This window comes from Channa argus, chromosome 5 (genome assembly GCF_033026475.1).
Source record: "Channa argus isolate prfri chromosome 5, Channa argus male v1.0, whole genome shotgun sequence".
Lineage (NCBI taxonomy): Eukaryota > Metazoa > Chordata > Actinopteri > Anabantiformes > Channidae > Channa > Channa argus.
In genome coordinates this window covers 12,861,829-12,877,520 of record NC_090201.1, presented here as the reverse complement: position 1 = coordinate 12,877,520, position 15,692 = coordinate 12,861,829, and the positions used below count along the sequence as shown (strand labels likewise).

At 38.7% G+C, this 15,692-nt stretch overlaps 1 protein-coding gene across 3 annotated transcripts in view; it reads left to right on the top strand.

Moving 5' to 3' along the window:
- Positions 1-9,558: 9,558 nt before the first annotated feature.
- Positions 9,559-15,692, top strand: part of LOC137127392 (retinoic acid receptor gamma-A-like) — a 32,117-nt gene continuing 25,983 nt past the window's right edge. For 2 of the 3 annotated variants that reach the window (XM_067504303.1, XM_067504305.1), the window contains exon 1: positions 9,559-9,748. The gene's annotated coding sequence lies outside the window, so the exon portion shown is untranslated. The remainder of the gene's footprint in view (positions 9,749-15,692) is intronic. The other variant, XM_067504304.1, reaches the window with a different exon arrangement.

Below are 15,692 nucleotides of genomic sequence, written 5' to 3'. Positions count from 1 at the left end.
GCCTTCGGGGCTGGGCCCAACCGCCAAATAAAAGCACCAGGGAAAGGCTGCTGGGAACGGGTATTTCCTTGTGGTACCGACTGTAAACCCGGCTAGGGCTGAAAAACGTGATTTGAGAGGACTGGACCCTATTCCACCAGACAGAGAGACACAGACAGACAGACAGACAGCCATTCACAGTCACAGTTGCACCCCGCAGTTTAGAGTCACTAAAATCAGAGTCATTAAAATCCGTATCTTTGGACTGTGGTAGGAAACGGGAGTACCTGGAGGAAACCCACGCAACCACAGGGGGAACACGCAAACTCCACACAGAAAGGCCGCATCCGGCACCATATATCAGATCCATTGTGTTCATAACTGTTATATTTAATTTCTGGTTTCAGTTAAACCAGAGCCCGCTTCATTTTATTTTTCACTTGATGTTGTCCGACCTCTGTTTGCGTAATAAAACGTTATAAGGCGCCACAGACGAAGCGTTCACCCTGTTTAATGTGGCAAAGCATGTGTTCGTATCGAAGTGTCGAAATATTCAAGCAGTAGCGTCACATTTGCTGATCGTTTAGCGCTGATCGATGCTGTTTCTGGTTAAAACACAACCAAAATCTGCCACATTCAAGAGCCCCTGCTGTTTTATTAAGTTGTAATATATAATCAACTAATAAACTGAAACAAACTCATAATTTTTCGCTTCAATGTAAGCAGCTCCTAAAAACGTGATCTGTCAAAACGTTTCCAAACCACAGCCATAAAGTCTGAGGTGTCAGGATTTTGACGAGCCACCTGGAAATCTTGCGACTGGTAAAATTAACTACAAAGTAGGTTGGTGGTGCGTCAAGTAATGGAGTTAGTGATGTCTGTTACAACGAAAAATTGCAAGATCTGCTTTCTTTTCCTGTTAAAATTGTCTCTTTAAATTCACGGTGTCACGGTGTAACATCTATTCAATATAGTTACATCTATTTAATATAGATGTAATATATATGTATCTTATTATGCTTTATGCAAAGACCCCTTACTTTAATTGATGTCCATTTTGTGAGCTTCAAAACGTTATGTGAATCAGGCCCTTGAGCATTTATAAGGTGGAAAGTCAGACTACAACAAATAATATATTAAGATTATTACCATATATTCATATATATTTTGTGTCCTTTTGGATTATCCGCATTTGATATGCCACAGTTTTTATATAATATTAATATATTAAAAAAATGTAATTATTGTCCACATCCCCGTTTATTTTATTGCTCTTTTAATAGAACCACATTTTCTTTTTCAGATATGTAAGTTTAGCTACCAGACAAGTAAAACACCTATGTTACTTGCACGAAGGACAAGTAATCTCAAAAGCTTAATGTTAAGACCTGTTTTATCTCTGCCCAAGCACACTCAAACCAGCTGATGCTAGCTATCAGCTAACTGCAGCTAACAAACTCTAGACAGCAGTATTCCATCATGCCAGACAACTAAGCAACCTACTGCACTAGTAGTTAAGTTTTAATTCTCACATTTGTGCTGCAGAATCAGTTTGGATGGGGGCTGCTGAGGTTAATGTGATGCTAATGATTTGTTGCTGAACGTTTGAACATAGTGATACGATAAACTGTGACTGTAAGGCTGCAAGTTTAATCCCTGCACCTGTGCCATCTAATGCCATCCAGTACAGCAGCTCTGCCATAAATTTACTTTTAAAAGGTTACAGTTTCTCAGTTTTTAAGTTTAAAGAAAATGTTTTAACTCTACTCTATCTTATTGAGGCCATAGTGGGTGGTGGAGTTGGACTGGAGTGCATTTCATTAAGAGGTGGTAGCCACCCTATTTAAAAAAGTGAAGGCTTCAGTTCAGTTAATTTACCCAAAGTTAACAGCTTTTGCAGGCAGTATTAAAGCACTCCAGCCCCATAAAATGTATAAGCATTAGATGTCACAGTATTGGAGCTGTTTTTTCACAAAACATTCTGGCTGGTTACTACTGTTTATTGATAGGTGTGACAGGTGGCTGCAAAAACACCAAAGTCACTGGCTGTTGCATATGATATTTTGTAATGGCTTCCTGTAAAAAGAGCACAGAGGGATCTGAATAACCAATCGTATTGTATAAACAATGCTATAAAGGGTTATATGGACCTTGAAAGTGGAGCTTTATGAACTGAAAAGATGGCCCAGTTGATGGTGTGCTGAAAATGGATGGAGTCAGTTGGTGAAATTCAAACAAGGCCAATTAATATTAATTTTGAATACATTTGCAAAAATTTCAATCAAAGTTCTTTCACCTTGTCATTATTATTATTATGGTTATTGTTTGTAGAACTTTGAGGAATTTATGATTTTAATTTAGAAATAAGGCTGTAACATAACAAAATGTGGAAAAAGAATACTTTCTGGATGCACCGTAGGGCATTTGGGGTGGTGGGTCCTCGAACTATCTGTCGTGCTCAGTGTAATTAAAACATCTTGCTTTAAAGTTGTACTTTGTCAGTGATTAATTTTGTGTTGTAAGGTAGTTAGGTGAAAACCTTCTAGTCATATAGTCATTCTGTCATACGCTTGTATTTTTTTATTTTTACACCCTTTGTAAACATTGAGTTAGGTGGACACATTATTAATTTTTCTACAATTCACGTTACACATTTCTCAGCTACTTTAACAGATAAAGTTTGACTGTGTATATAACATACGCATAATGGGATTTTTTTAAATTGTTTAGATGCAGATCTAAAACTAAATTCCATGTGTGATTCTCTTTTTAAATCTGTATAGTCCTTGTTTAAACATTGTAAACAATTTCTACATTTTTCAGTGGCGGTGCAGTTTTTGACGAACAAGTGACTGTCTTGTCAATGATCGACGATCTCTGCTTGTAACTGCTGGCACGTGCTGGAAAGGCGGTACACACCGTGACTCCCGGCAGCCCTCCCCGTCTCCATCACGTTCCCTTTCTCTCCGCAGATTGTGTTTGCTGGAAGCCGAAAGATCGCCGGAGATTGGCTGGGACAGAGTGAATGTAGGTCAGGAGCTGCTTGTGCAAACACGAGCGTCGTAAAATAGCCCAAATGTGCCTGAAACCGCGGTGTCTTTACAGAAAGCACTCAAAAGAGCGCCTGTTGCTGGCAGCCATATAGAGAATTAAATTTAGGTCACGCATCAAACTCTGGGGGGTTGGGCGGGATGATTTTATTCACAACCTTTTTGTTATTCTAAATAGGTGAACTGAATGAGAAGCTCTCACTGCAGCCTTCATCTGGTGGGTCTTTAGGACTGCTACGGGTTTCAATGTTATCTGTTTGTATTTGTTTAAATTCAATCTGTCTTATCTAATCTAATTCTAACATTTTATTACAATAGCAAAGCAAAACAAAACAAAAGAACCTTTTTTACATTTTTATCATGCCTTCTTTGAAATTCTTCCCTCAACATATTTTCTAGCCAGATGACATAATCCAGACTATTGGTGAGCTCTGGAAACTACTATAAGCCTACTTATAATACTTTAGTGGACGTTGTTCCGTGCTGTGGTTTAGAAGCTTTAAGTCTGGAATCACTTAATATATTTAACAGATATAGTTACTAGTGACTTTAATATTATTAGTTTTATTACAGTATCATTTTACTTTTTTTTTCAGTTGAAGCATTAAAACCTGGACAAGCAGCAACAATAACGCCAGTCTAAAATATATATATATTAATATCTATCTCTCTCTATATATATATATATTTACTAATAAGTAGCTTTTAATACGACCGCCAAATTTTGATAAATATTTCATATATACATATGTATATGTATTATATATGTATATATAGTGGTAAAAATAGTGACTAAATACATTGTTCAAAAACATATACAGTATCTCTTCAAACATGTTCTATGATGTCTCATACATACAAGTTAACTAATCTGGAATGACCTCGAGATTCTTGATGCTGGGCCCGATCGTTGTCCTGAAGCAGCGCCTACAATAGATGCAATAAGTGATTAAACAGCGCCTCTCTGTGGTGTAGATATGCTGTGCAGCTTACTCTTGGTTGATTACACAGACCTGGACCTGTTATCATGGGGCGTGTGATTAGTGTGGACTTGCATTGCATTGTTCATAGTCATGGAGTGCAAAGCTGTGTGTTAATTATGCACACTTTCTCAAAGTGTCATTTTTTTGTATTTTAATGGAAAATACTGTATATTGTCGACAGTGCTTTTTCCTCGTCACTGACATTACACTATTTACACGAAGAACCAGTGTCTTTGACATTCGTTACGCAGCAGAGATGCTACAGTGAACTGCTTTGATGACTGCTGTTCTTTTTCTTTGTTTTTGCATACACTGTACACATTTATGTGCAATGCTGGAGTTTAGATCCAAAGAACCAGGTTAATTCCCATGTGACTAGTTTATCCTGCATTTCTGTCTTGCTCAATAATGGATAACCAGTTTATCAAAATAAATATGGGAGTACCAACAATAACAGTACACATATGTACCCTGAATACTGATGCTGAGCCCTGTCTCTTGTTCTTCAGCTAAACAAAATCATATCACTGGCTCCCATGTTGTGGCCTTAGATGAGCAGTGGAGTTTTCCATATGGACGTTACCATGGTGACAGGGATTTCTTTCATGAGGTGAGTTTGCGCATCAAGAAAATGTGGCCACAGTAAGTTGCTACTTTATATTTTTATTTACAGTCAAAGGAAAGGCAGTGGCATCTTAGTCATTAAACATAATTTTGAGTATGTAAATGGAGATTTGCAGTTAATTCATAAATTCAGGTAATAGTTTGGAGGAAATATGCTGTTTAATAATGACTTATTAAATTCATGTCATTTACAAAAGTGTGATTGAAAATACACACTTTTAATTAGTATAGATACTGCAAGTATTTGTAGTATTTCACAGCTACATACCAACACTAGCAAACAAGAAAACAATTATGGAAAATTAATGCAACTATATTAACAGTGACCATCACTCCCCCTCTTTAAATCCAAGTTTAGCAAAGTTTTCTGTGTTATGAGAGTGCACAAAAATCTACCGTTATTTGTTGTTCCATGAGGGACATTTTAACGAGAATGTAGGAAACACAATACAATATTCAGAAACCATGTTAGTGTCCATATAAACAAAACAAAGCAATCAAAGTTTAATACAGAAACAACCTCTGTGTGATAGTTTACCCTCCACGGGCCATTTTGTGACAGACACACAGACTCTGCAGCAGCCAAAATCTGCTGAGATCTGTTGACAGGTGGCCTCTTGTGAAGAGGTGCCAGAATATCCTGAGGGGGACAGCTCCATCCATACTGTATCCAAGATGTTTCAAGTATTTACTTTTGTTTTTGCACTGTAAAGAAATTGGTGACAAAGTGTGGAGAAGCCAGAGGAGCTGAAGGCATCTGCCATAGATCCTGACAACCGCACTGTCAGAGTCATGGCATTTTTGCCTCTGCAGTTGACACTTTCTCTGATCTAGTACCACAGTTTATTCCACTTGCATTTAGTTGTTGTTAGATCAGGAAACTAAAACTACTTTGGTTTAAGTACTTTAGGAGTTAAATGGTGAACCAGCCCTAAAACCCCCCAAATGTCTTGAAAGCAAACAGGATATCAGAAAAAAGCTAGATAATATGATTGTTGTTGCTGTAGTTGTACTACCTTCAGTTGTGTGGTCACTGGAGTCTGTGATAGGTGATTTGGGAAGAAGCTCATTTTTAAGCTGAAGAGAAAAGAGAGGGACAATGCACTGGAGCTACCATCACTTGATTTATTCTCCTCCTCCTTAAATTACTGGTCTTGATGTCTCCCTCCACCAATCAACTCATTTTCAATGTGCTGCGCCCTCCAATCACCATCTGTCCTGCAGGCAGTAACACTTATACATATCTGCTTTAATTAGACAATCACTTCCACATGTGGATCAAACTCCTTTACCCACTCAACCCCTACTTCACCCTCCTCATCCGCCCACTGTCTCCTTTTTGCTCTCTGTTTTTCTTATTTTCTTGTCTCATACTCTACTACCCTCTGTGTGCCCCTTTTCACTTTTTCTCTCCCCCTTTTTTCTCTCTCTTTCTGATTGAATTACCATACGTGCAGGTCTTGGCCAGAATATGCCAGCTTGTTCTGATTAAATCTGTCCTTGTTATACTAGTGGCTTTCCAAATGACTGTGACCAGTTTGTGTGTGTTTGGCATTGGGTTATTGGGGGTGGATGTAGCATGTGCGGTTTGTGTTGAAAAGAAACATGCAGCTAGACAACATAGAAAAAGATAAAGATTGGATGCCCAAGACCTAATGTATAGATGTAGACAGAGTGGAAGGAGAGACAGTGTGGTAAAGGAAGCAACAGGGAACAGAGACAGTAATGGTTGCTGACAGGATTGGGTTCACAATAGGTTCATGGTGACATCATGGTTGAATTTTGGGGAACATTTATATAGGAAAAACTATTTGCCTTTCATTGGATGCATATGTACAGTCCTGACCTTCTTTGTCTCTCCTGTCTGCGTTAGCTTTTTTTTTCAACTTGCCCACAAACACTAATCATTGCAAATGCAGTGAATGTGCAAATCCGCTTTTGGCTCAGTTAATTTTTGGTTGTGGTGTAGTGAATTTGTTTGATGTTAGTGTACACATATGGTTTTCTCAGATGTTGCCCATGTTTGAATTAAGTCCCTCATCTATCCCAATGCCAAATTGACCCTTACTCTGCTACCAAGTGTCACTCATTTCTTTCCCTTAGTGCTCACTTTCTCTCCTCTTTTCTCCCTCTTTTTTCCCCTGAAAGTCTAGCCAACCCTCACTACTGGTACAGTATGTTCTTTGTGTGTAGGCATGTTTAAGAGACAGGAAAGACACAAAAGAGTCTTGGGACCCAGAGCTTGTTTATGTGTACGTGTGGGCGTGATTATATTGTCAGCTCTTTTCCTTGCTTGAAGAAAATTAACAGCAGGGTGTTGTGGTGTATTAAAGTTTTTTGTGGGTCTAGTGTCTTCTGTGACTTTGCTTGTGCACCATAGCAAGTGTTAATTGGTTTGTAGGCTTTTGCCAGCATTATTATAAGTGGGTTTAACTCTGTCTTTGCTTTTCTGCATGCTTGTTTGTATGTTTGTGTGTGCCTGAGCAAGCTTGTCATGCATGCCTGTCATCCTTTGCATGCCTCTCTTTGCACCTCGGTACTTCACATGACATCAATCTGATAGAAGTGGGATAGTGATCTCATTATCAACAGCCTGTTGCTGATTAAAACCTGCCGTCTGCACCCTCCTCTTTCACCCTTTCTTTTCTTCTCTTTCACCTCTGGTTTCTCCTTCTTTCTTGTCCTTTGCCTCCGCCCCCCCCCCCCCCCCCCCCGCCCCCCCCCCTCAAATTCAGAGTCGCACCATTCTGCGGTTGCTCCTCTGCTTGCTGCCAAAAAGGGCCCCATTTCAAGCTCCACAGAATGTTATAAGCTCCCCGCTTTTTTGCTCTTCAGTTTTCCTTCATTTCTTTGTTCTTTCTGCTTTGCTGTTTGTATGTAGGTTGCCTTCATCAGGGGGAGAACCTCCAATGAGCTACCAGCAGGGTTCATCAAAGCCCCTCTCGTGTTCTAATCATCTTTTAGTGACATTAAATAAGAACAAAAGTTAGAGACAATGAAAGTTTCATTGAATGTGTCTGAGTATGTGTGCATGTATCAGCATGTGGACACACGTGCGGGGATGATGCTTATTGCCACCCCATAGGTTTACACTGAGAAATACACAAATGCTTCTTTCACACTCAGCCAGACATTCTACACTCCCCTCCTCTTGGTGCATTTCATTGACACAGAAACACAAACAGTGGTAACCTTTCACCTCTCTTGCTCACAATGTTGCTGAAAAGTGCGGCAGTAATTTAGATGGTTACAGAAGTGGACCTGTGATTGGATGATTCCCAGTTTTGTGCTTGTTACTAATGTGATCTAAAAGCATGAACCTTGTCATAAATGTGACAGCAGATGTGGTTTTTGACAGTGGTTTATTGAGGTTGTTATCCAGTTGTTACAGTAAGTATTCTGTAACATGCTGTATTTTTCTCTAGACACCTCTCAATTTAGAGTCAGAAAATTTCAAAGATTTTGACAAATTTTCAATTTGCTGATGTGTTTAAAATATTTTATCGTGACACTACACTGTAGTCCTTATCTTTAAAGCTTTTAGTCTGGTTACTCTGTATGTGAACACACTTTTGACTGGTAATAATTTGTTTTGGCCACATCCTGGACATTTTTCACACAGCTAATTTATTTTATTAATCAGTCAAAATGTGCCCGAAAAACGTTTTTGACTCGGAGGGTGACCTGCATTGACTGTTGACGTGTATCGCCCTGTAGTGGGTTGACTAACAAGTGACGCCAGCCTGTCAGACAGTAGCAGACAGTTTGTTTCTGACATGAAGAGGCAGGTAGTTTTTCCCCACAGGGGCTCCTTGGCCAAGTTTGATTTCATCAAATGTACCTTCATAAAATGCTTCCATAACAGAAAACCGCTGGGTTGATTTGCTTAGGAAAATCCTGTAGGAGGAAAAAAGTCCACTTGAAACGATTTAAAGATGCAGAAACTGCCAGAGAACGGTTCTTTGTGCTTTTCAGGGTAGACAAGATGGAAAACAGCTCATGGTCCTTTGCATTTGGAGATTGGATGAAGTCACTCTAACATATATACCAGGCTTTGTAGAATTTTCACAGACGATATCCGTACAGTAGTTCTGTTGTGTATATTTTATTCCACACATGTTTCTCATTGAAGTCTTTGAAAATTACATTACTGTAAACACTTTTAACAGTTGACTTGTACAATACGACAGTACAAGTCAATTCAATCACAACATAGGGAAAAGTATTTACACCAAATTTCTGTTTTTTTTTGCTTTTCCAATTGGTAAGTTATTATATTGTCCTGCATTGTCACATTGATGCTGAGACTGTGTATTCCTTTCCCTCACAATTAAGCACCGAGTGGCCCCTCGACTCCTACACTGGTTGGCCTTGGTCCAAAAATCAAGGCACTGTAAACATGAACCAAAAGCCAAAAGCTGATACTGATATCCCCAACGGTGTGCAGTCCCCTGCAGCATGTCTATTTTGTGAGTGTTTAATTAGTGTAACTTTGCATAGATGTACGTGTGTGTGTGTCTGTGTGTGTGTGTGTGTGTGTGTGTGTGTGTGTGTGCGCACGCGTGTGTGTGCTGGTGAGGGGCTATCTATAAACAGTAAGCGAAGAAGGAACAAATTTTGAAATTCGAAACAAACAAGTCACAGACTTGGAATCCAACAAAAGAGTGTTGACTGACGTTACAGTGTAGAAGGAGTGGAGGCAAAGAGACACTGTGAGACAAAGAAAGAGAGAGAAAGAAGAAAAGAGAGGGGGTGGGCAGCAAACTGAAACCTAAGCTTTCTGGACCCTGTTTTCCCTTCCTTCGGGCATTCTGTGGCTGGTAAAAAATGTGCTGTATATTTGAAGTGTTGGATCACGTGGCAAAGGCAGGGTTTGTGAATCAAAGTACACAATGATTTCAGGAGAGAGAGAGGGTGTATCCTAGTGAGTGAGACAGAGAGAGGGAGACGGGAAAAGGAGAGGGAGGCGGAATGCAACAGGCTGAGCTCCACCGTGGTGTGAGAGGGACTTCTGACTAACAAACACAACTAGTACTCCCCTTCCCAGCTCATTTCTCCTCTGACTTACCCTCACTAACCACTAGACTGTGTGGCGTTCACATCTCAGGTCTGGTAAGTTTGTTTTTCAGTCCCTTTGAAAGATCTTCTTTTCCTTATAATTTCAGTGTGTTGGCAGTGTGTAAGAAAAGAAGACAGAGGACATGTCAGAGCATGAGTGAGATGTGTGTTTCTCCAGATCTCTTTCTCTTTCTCTCGCTCTACCTCTGTATGTGTGTGTGTGTTTCTGTGAAAGCATGAGTACAGAGATTGAGTTTCCAGAGGACAGCTTTAATTGAGAACAGAGATTTCGAGAGAAGGAGAAAGAACAACAGAAACAGCCAAGGAAGGGAGTGAAAGCTGATCAGCACTTGCATGTGCTCCTGAGTTGCTCAATGTGAGGAGATGTGTATGTGTGTGCCTGTCATTCTATCTGTCTGTCCTCATTTGTTTGCCTCTTTGATGACAGTTCTGTGTTAATTCCTCACATCATAAACTGTGATTCACAGTTGTTGAAAGGTTATCAACACTACCGCGCTTCTCTACACAGGAAAAGAGAATGAAATGTGGAAATTTCCAAGATTTGTAAACAGAATAATATACAATGCTAATATGCAACACACATATTCTGTATCCTTTCTTTGCACACATGAGTGTTTGAGTAGTACAGGTGAGCTTTGTAACCATCTCCGGCCATTTTTCCAGCAGGAGACAAAGTGGCTGCTTTAGCCTGCAGGCTCTCAGCCAGCAGACTGTCAGTCAAACTCAGATAGATCACTCCATCAACATGGCTGTGCAGGTCTGGTATACCTGAGTATGTACACACACAGTCACTCATCACTACCCAAAGGTTATCTAAACAGGATCTATCCACACAATTACATAAGCTGGAAGGAAAGACTGAAGAAGGCCACTCCAAATATTACAGGACAATCGGCTGTGTGTCTGATCACTGCTGCTGGTGCTGCTGCTTTGCAGCATGTGTGTTTGTGTGAAAACTTCCTGATGCTGTCATACTGAAAATCGAGCTCTATCACAGACTGTGAAACATTTTAAATAGATTCCAATGTCTGACATCTTTTATGTAAATACAGATGCAATGTTTGATTGATGATAATGACTAAGCTGCTATTCTCCGGCTTTCTTCCATCTGATCCAAGCTGAGTGCATCTAACACTGTACTGCTGAGTGGTCTCACGGTGCAATCTATGCTGTGCACTACACTGCAAGGCTCCACTGTGGGCTATTGTAACTAAATCTTGACAAATCTATTTCAGCTTAATTTTCCTTAATGTCTCGAGGAATGTTCATCAGCATGTCTGCAGGAATAAGCAGACAAGTCTACAAACAAGGAATAAACAGCTGGGTGTATATATATTGCGAAGAACATTAGAGATCGCATTCTGGGAAACAGTGACAAATTTGGTCACAGACTCATTTTGCCATGCTTTTCACCACCTGGTCATATTCTGCAAAATGTCAGCTACTGAGTCCCTCTGATAAAACTCAGACTTCTTCAGCTGATAGGAACTAACCTTTAGTAAACGCTCTTTTCCCGTTAGTTTTATCATTTGAATAAGAATGTTTTAGAAACGTTTCTGTGTGCTTTTTTTTTAATGTGTTTGGGTGTGTTAGATTTAATTCCCCTAACTGCATTGCAATCTCAGCTTTGTTCTCTACACTTTTCAAAACGGATAACCCCTCAGGCTGAGGAGGACGTCTGGCTCCTCTCCCTCTCTTTCACTCTGCCTCACTAGCTGCTTTCACTTTATTTTACTCTGAAAAATGTCTTATTTGCTGGCCTTGTCAGCTGAGTTTGATTTTGTACGGGTTATTCTCTTGGTCTCTACAAATGGAAACTTGGAACTTGCAAGCGTTTGCTACTTGTTTTTGAGAGTGAACGACACAAATGTTTTCTTGTTCTGCAGAATTATATATTGTCCACAGGGTTATTTAGAGACATGCTGGTCAGAACCATGCACTGACTGACATGCCCAAGTGGATTCAAAGATTTGTGACTTGTAATGTTCATTGTTGCTTTCCTTGTACTTTTTCAAAACTCAAGGCTCAGTGTGTCTCAGTGTGTCTGAAGCACTTTTCAGACTGTTTAATCACGAACTGAGGCTGCTCTTCAGCACAAGCTACAAACTCTTTAAACATTCTTCTAATCCTCTCTATGCAGGAACAGCAAAAACTGTGTGTGTGTGTGTGTGCGTGGGCACGCATGTGTGCTTGCGTGTCTTAAATCTGGGTGGTGGAAGTTCAGACTCATTTACACTTTAATACTAAATGAAAAGCTGCCTACCAAATGCCTCAATTAGGCCTGACCCATGGCCGCACTTCACAGCCTGGAGGCACAGTGGCTGACCCCAGCTCTGACCTGGAGACCCTCAGGAGCCCACACGGTTGGCTCCACATAATGACATCATTGTGTGATTTATGAAACATTACTATCATTAACATCATCCCTATTTGCTCTGCTTAAACAAAATTCACACAGTTTCAATTTGTGCACAAGAGTAAAGCAGTATGTTGGACAAAACTGGTTACTGTTAGTAAAAGAACAGGGTTGTTGGTATTTTGTTTGTTTAGTTTATTAATTTATAAATATATTTGTAGTTAATCACTTTTTAGGATGCTAATATATCAGAAAGTAGCAATAATTTTGATCACAATGATGTCCAAGTTGACTTAGTCTATTATCATAAACAATTTAAAGAAACAGCTAATTTTCCCATGGGAGATATAGAAATCAAAGATTTCGGATTTATGTCTGAAACATTGGTCAAATGATTAATTAATTACTACATTTTTTGCAAATTTAATTTTCTGACAGCCAAGTATTTGATAAATTGACGAATTGTTTTATCTCGATTCTTTCATAATTGGTATATTATAATAATAAGCACATATTAAATATCATTATTTGAAGACCATGTAGGAACTATGTAAAAAAATGTAGAAAATTTAGTTTCTTCCAGTTATATCCTCTGATGTCTAAACTATCTATGCACTATGGCAAAGTGCATCAATTGTATCACGTAACTGTCGGCAAGAAAGTGACTAGAGAAATTTCCCAAAATATGGAATTACCATCAACTGTGTCATACTTAACCATCTAACATAGATATTTCTATGTAACCTCTAAAACCTAAGTAAGAAATATTGTGTTTAGTGCAAACTCATTTTAGTAAGAAGAAGGTCTACCAATCATCCTGAAAGATCTTTATTATTAATAACGCTTGGAAAATAGATAATAAATGTTGTTTTGTGGCTAACATATACATCTGTGTGTACATTTTAGACTTGGCATAGATTGAAAATATGTTTACCGAGGCCAAAAATATTTTGGGGTTATGAGATGATTGTCAGACACCGATGCTTTATAGCCCAGCAATATTTGTATTCCTCAGAAGACATTTTTTATATGTCAGATAGACATAAAATATAGTATGGCCATTTGTTGTTAATCTAATTATGTTGTTTGTGGGTGATGGTGTCTGTGATTTTTTGTCTCTGTAATGGTTTCTGTGTGTAAATTTGTGCATTTTCTATGCAGTGTGTTCAGCACAGCTCATCTTTGGAAACATTCTCTCGAAATAAGGCGAATTTGATTGTGGTTTTATGGTTTACAGCAAAATGTCCCTGCTGTAGTCATGATTTACTGGCATTTTAGGAGTTTTAGCCTTCATAACCACACAGATTTCGTTCATTCTGCAGTCGTATAGATGTCATACATAGGGAACTATGTGGCTTTGCATTCAGTACTGTTTTTACGTTTGTCTTCTTGAAACAACCTAAAAAAAACATAAACCTTCTTCCATCCTGTAATTCAAGGGTAGCTCAGCACAAAAACAGGATTATTTGCTTCATATTTCACTGACAATAGCAAATTTCAGAAGGATAGAGATATGATTCTCTATTCAGAAGAATAGGGAAAGAAAGGTCGATAAGCAAAGCTCATATTGACAAAATAACCACAAGATAACCGAACCAGCTAATTCAAAAAGAGAAAGCCCAAAGGTCTCACTGAATACTGGCTTTTTTGCAGCTGACTCATGATGCACTGGATAAAACACACACTATGAAATAAAGTTTGGAAATTGAAAGATGACAAAAAACACAATTTCTTTACTTCCTATATGCTGACAGGAGAAAAATTGAAGATTGAGCAGACATTTCTGTTCATGAGTCCCTGTTCTTGGTCTAAAAGATCAAAGCGTGTTCAGAGAAATATTTTTTGTTTTAGTCTTTTTATTAGTGTTGACGCTCTCAATGGAATGAATGCACTGTATGGAAAGAAAGAGCTTCATAATGTAATCCATCTGATATGCTAACACTGAAGACTCATCAACCACATGATAAACAAAATAAAGGACATCAGTATTGTGATGTGAAGCAGAGATATGTACCCTCTGGTTTCAGTTTGTAATAGCTGGAGTTCTTCCAGACATCACTGAGCTCTGTGTCATATCAGTGTCCCACAGGCTCTACCCTTTTTTGACACTGTTAGACTGTTAATGGATTTTTTTTCATAATTGCTATAAATAATCTTCCCAGCGAAATTCCTAAGACGATTTGAAAATCCCCTATTGAAATCCGTCCCCCTTGAAATAAACAGATTGCCTCACACAAAGTCACGCAGATTTGTTGACTCACTGCAGATAATAATAAAAGCCAGTCATTATTGCATGATGGAAAAGTGTGAATGCTAGTCTCTTTCCTTTCATTTCATAGTGTTTCAAAGTATTTTAATGGTTGTCCAGACATAGTGCCATGGTGAAAAAAGTACGAAATAACACAAAGACAATATATCAAAGGTCAGCGGCTTTTGGCTTGTCCCTTTAGGGGTCACCACAGCCGAACATGTTCCGCACGTTTATTTGGCATGAGTTTTTAGTCCGGAAGCCCCTCCTGTGGTGGGGTGGGATTCACCCCACCAGGTGTTCCGCTGTGGTGACCCCTTTATACCTTATTCATTTCGATATATTTTTGATATATATTGATATACTTTTCTTGCCCAGGGACACTTCGACATATAGCCTTGACGAGGGATATTGTCTTAAATGAAACACATACATTTTCCAATTCTATGTGCAGCTCCTAAAAAAGTGTGTTCAAGTGAAGTGAAAAGTCTTTTTTTGTAAAGTACCGTGCGCAATAAAGATGCATTATGAAGGAGTCCACAGGGTTATGTCTAAATAGTATAAATCCATCAGTCTTCTCTCACGAATACTGTGACATGGCATGAAACCTGCGACCAAATGGTCAACATGCATTATTTGATCTGGCTGGGCTTTCTGTTGTCCAGGAGGAGAAAGTTATCCTCTCATTTATGCATCTACTACATTTAAATAAGACCATCTCAGTAAAATAGTCTGCATACAGGCCAAGACATGAAGGCATTCACATATTTTTTCCTTTCAACTAACTGCCCTACTTTGAAGTATCAGTCTAAGTTTATTTGTTTATATTATCAATCTTTAAGAGTAATTTTAAGATCGCCAGATCAAAATGAATGTTTTTTCTTTTTTTCTTTTTTTTACACATGATCTAGCTCCATTTCCTGATCAGTTTAACATTTTTCTCATTCACTAACTGACATTGAATAACATTAAGACTTCCTGTTACTGCACATTTCTAATGCCTAAAAAGTGGACTCATTAAGACTTCACATGACATGCAATTCTCTGCTCATCAGTTTCACTCGAAATTAAGCACTACAGCTGAGTACATAAAACATAGTAAGCAGTGTTAATTGATAAATGGTACATAAGTCCCATTTTATTTTTCTCTGTCATTCTAATTTAATGAACAAATCCTTTTTTATTAGATTTAAGAGTTGTGATTTTTCTTTCTATCTGTAGTCCTTATTTAGTTAATTCTAGGTGTCTCGTCTTTAGTTCATGTGGATGGCTTCACTGGAAATATATTTAATGAAATGCATGTTGTCATGTTCAGTACATTTCTGCCCACTGTATATGAAAGAAAATGGAGACATCCAGGCTTATACCGGTCA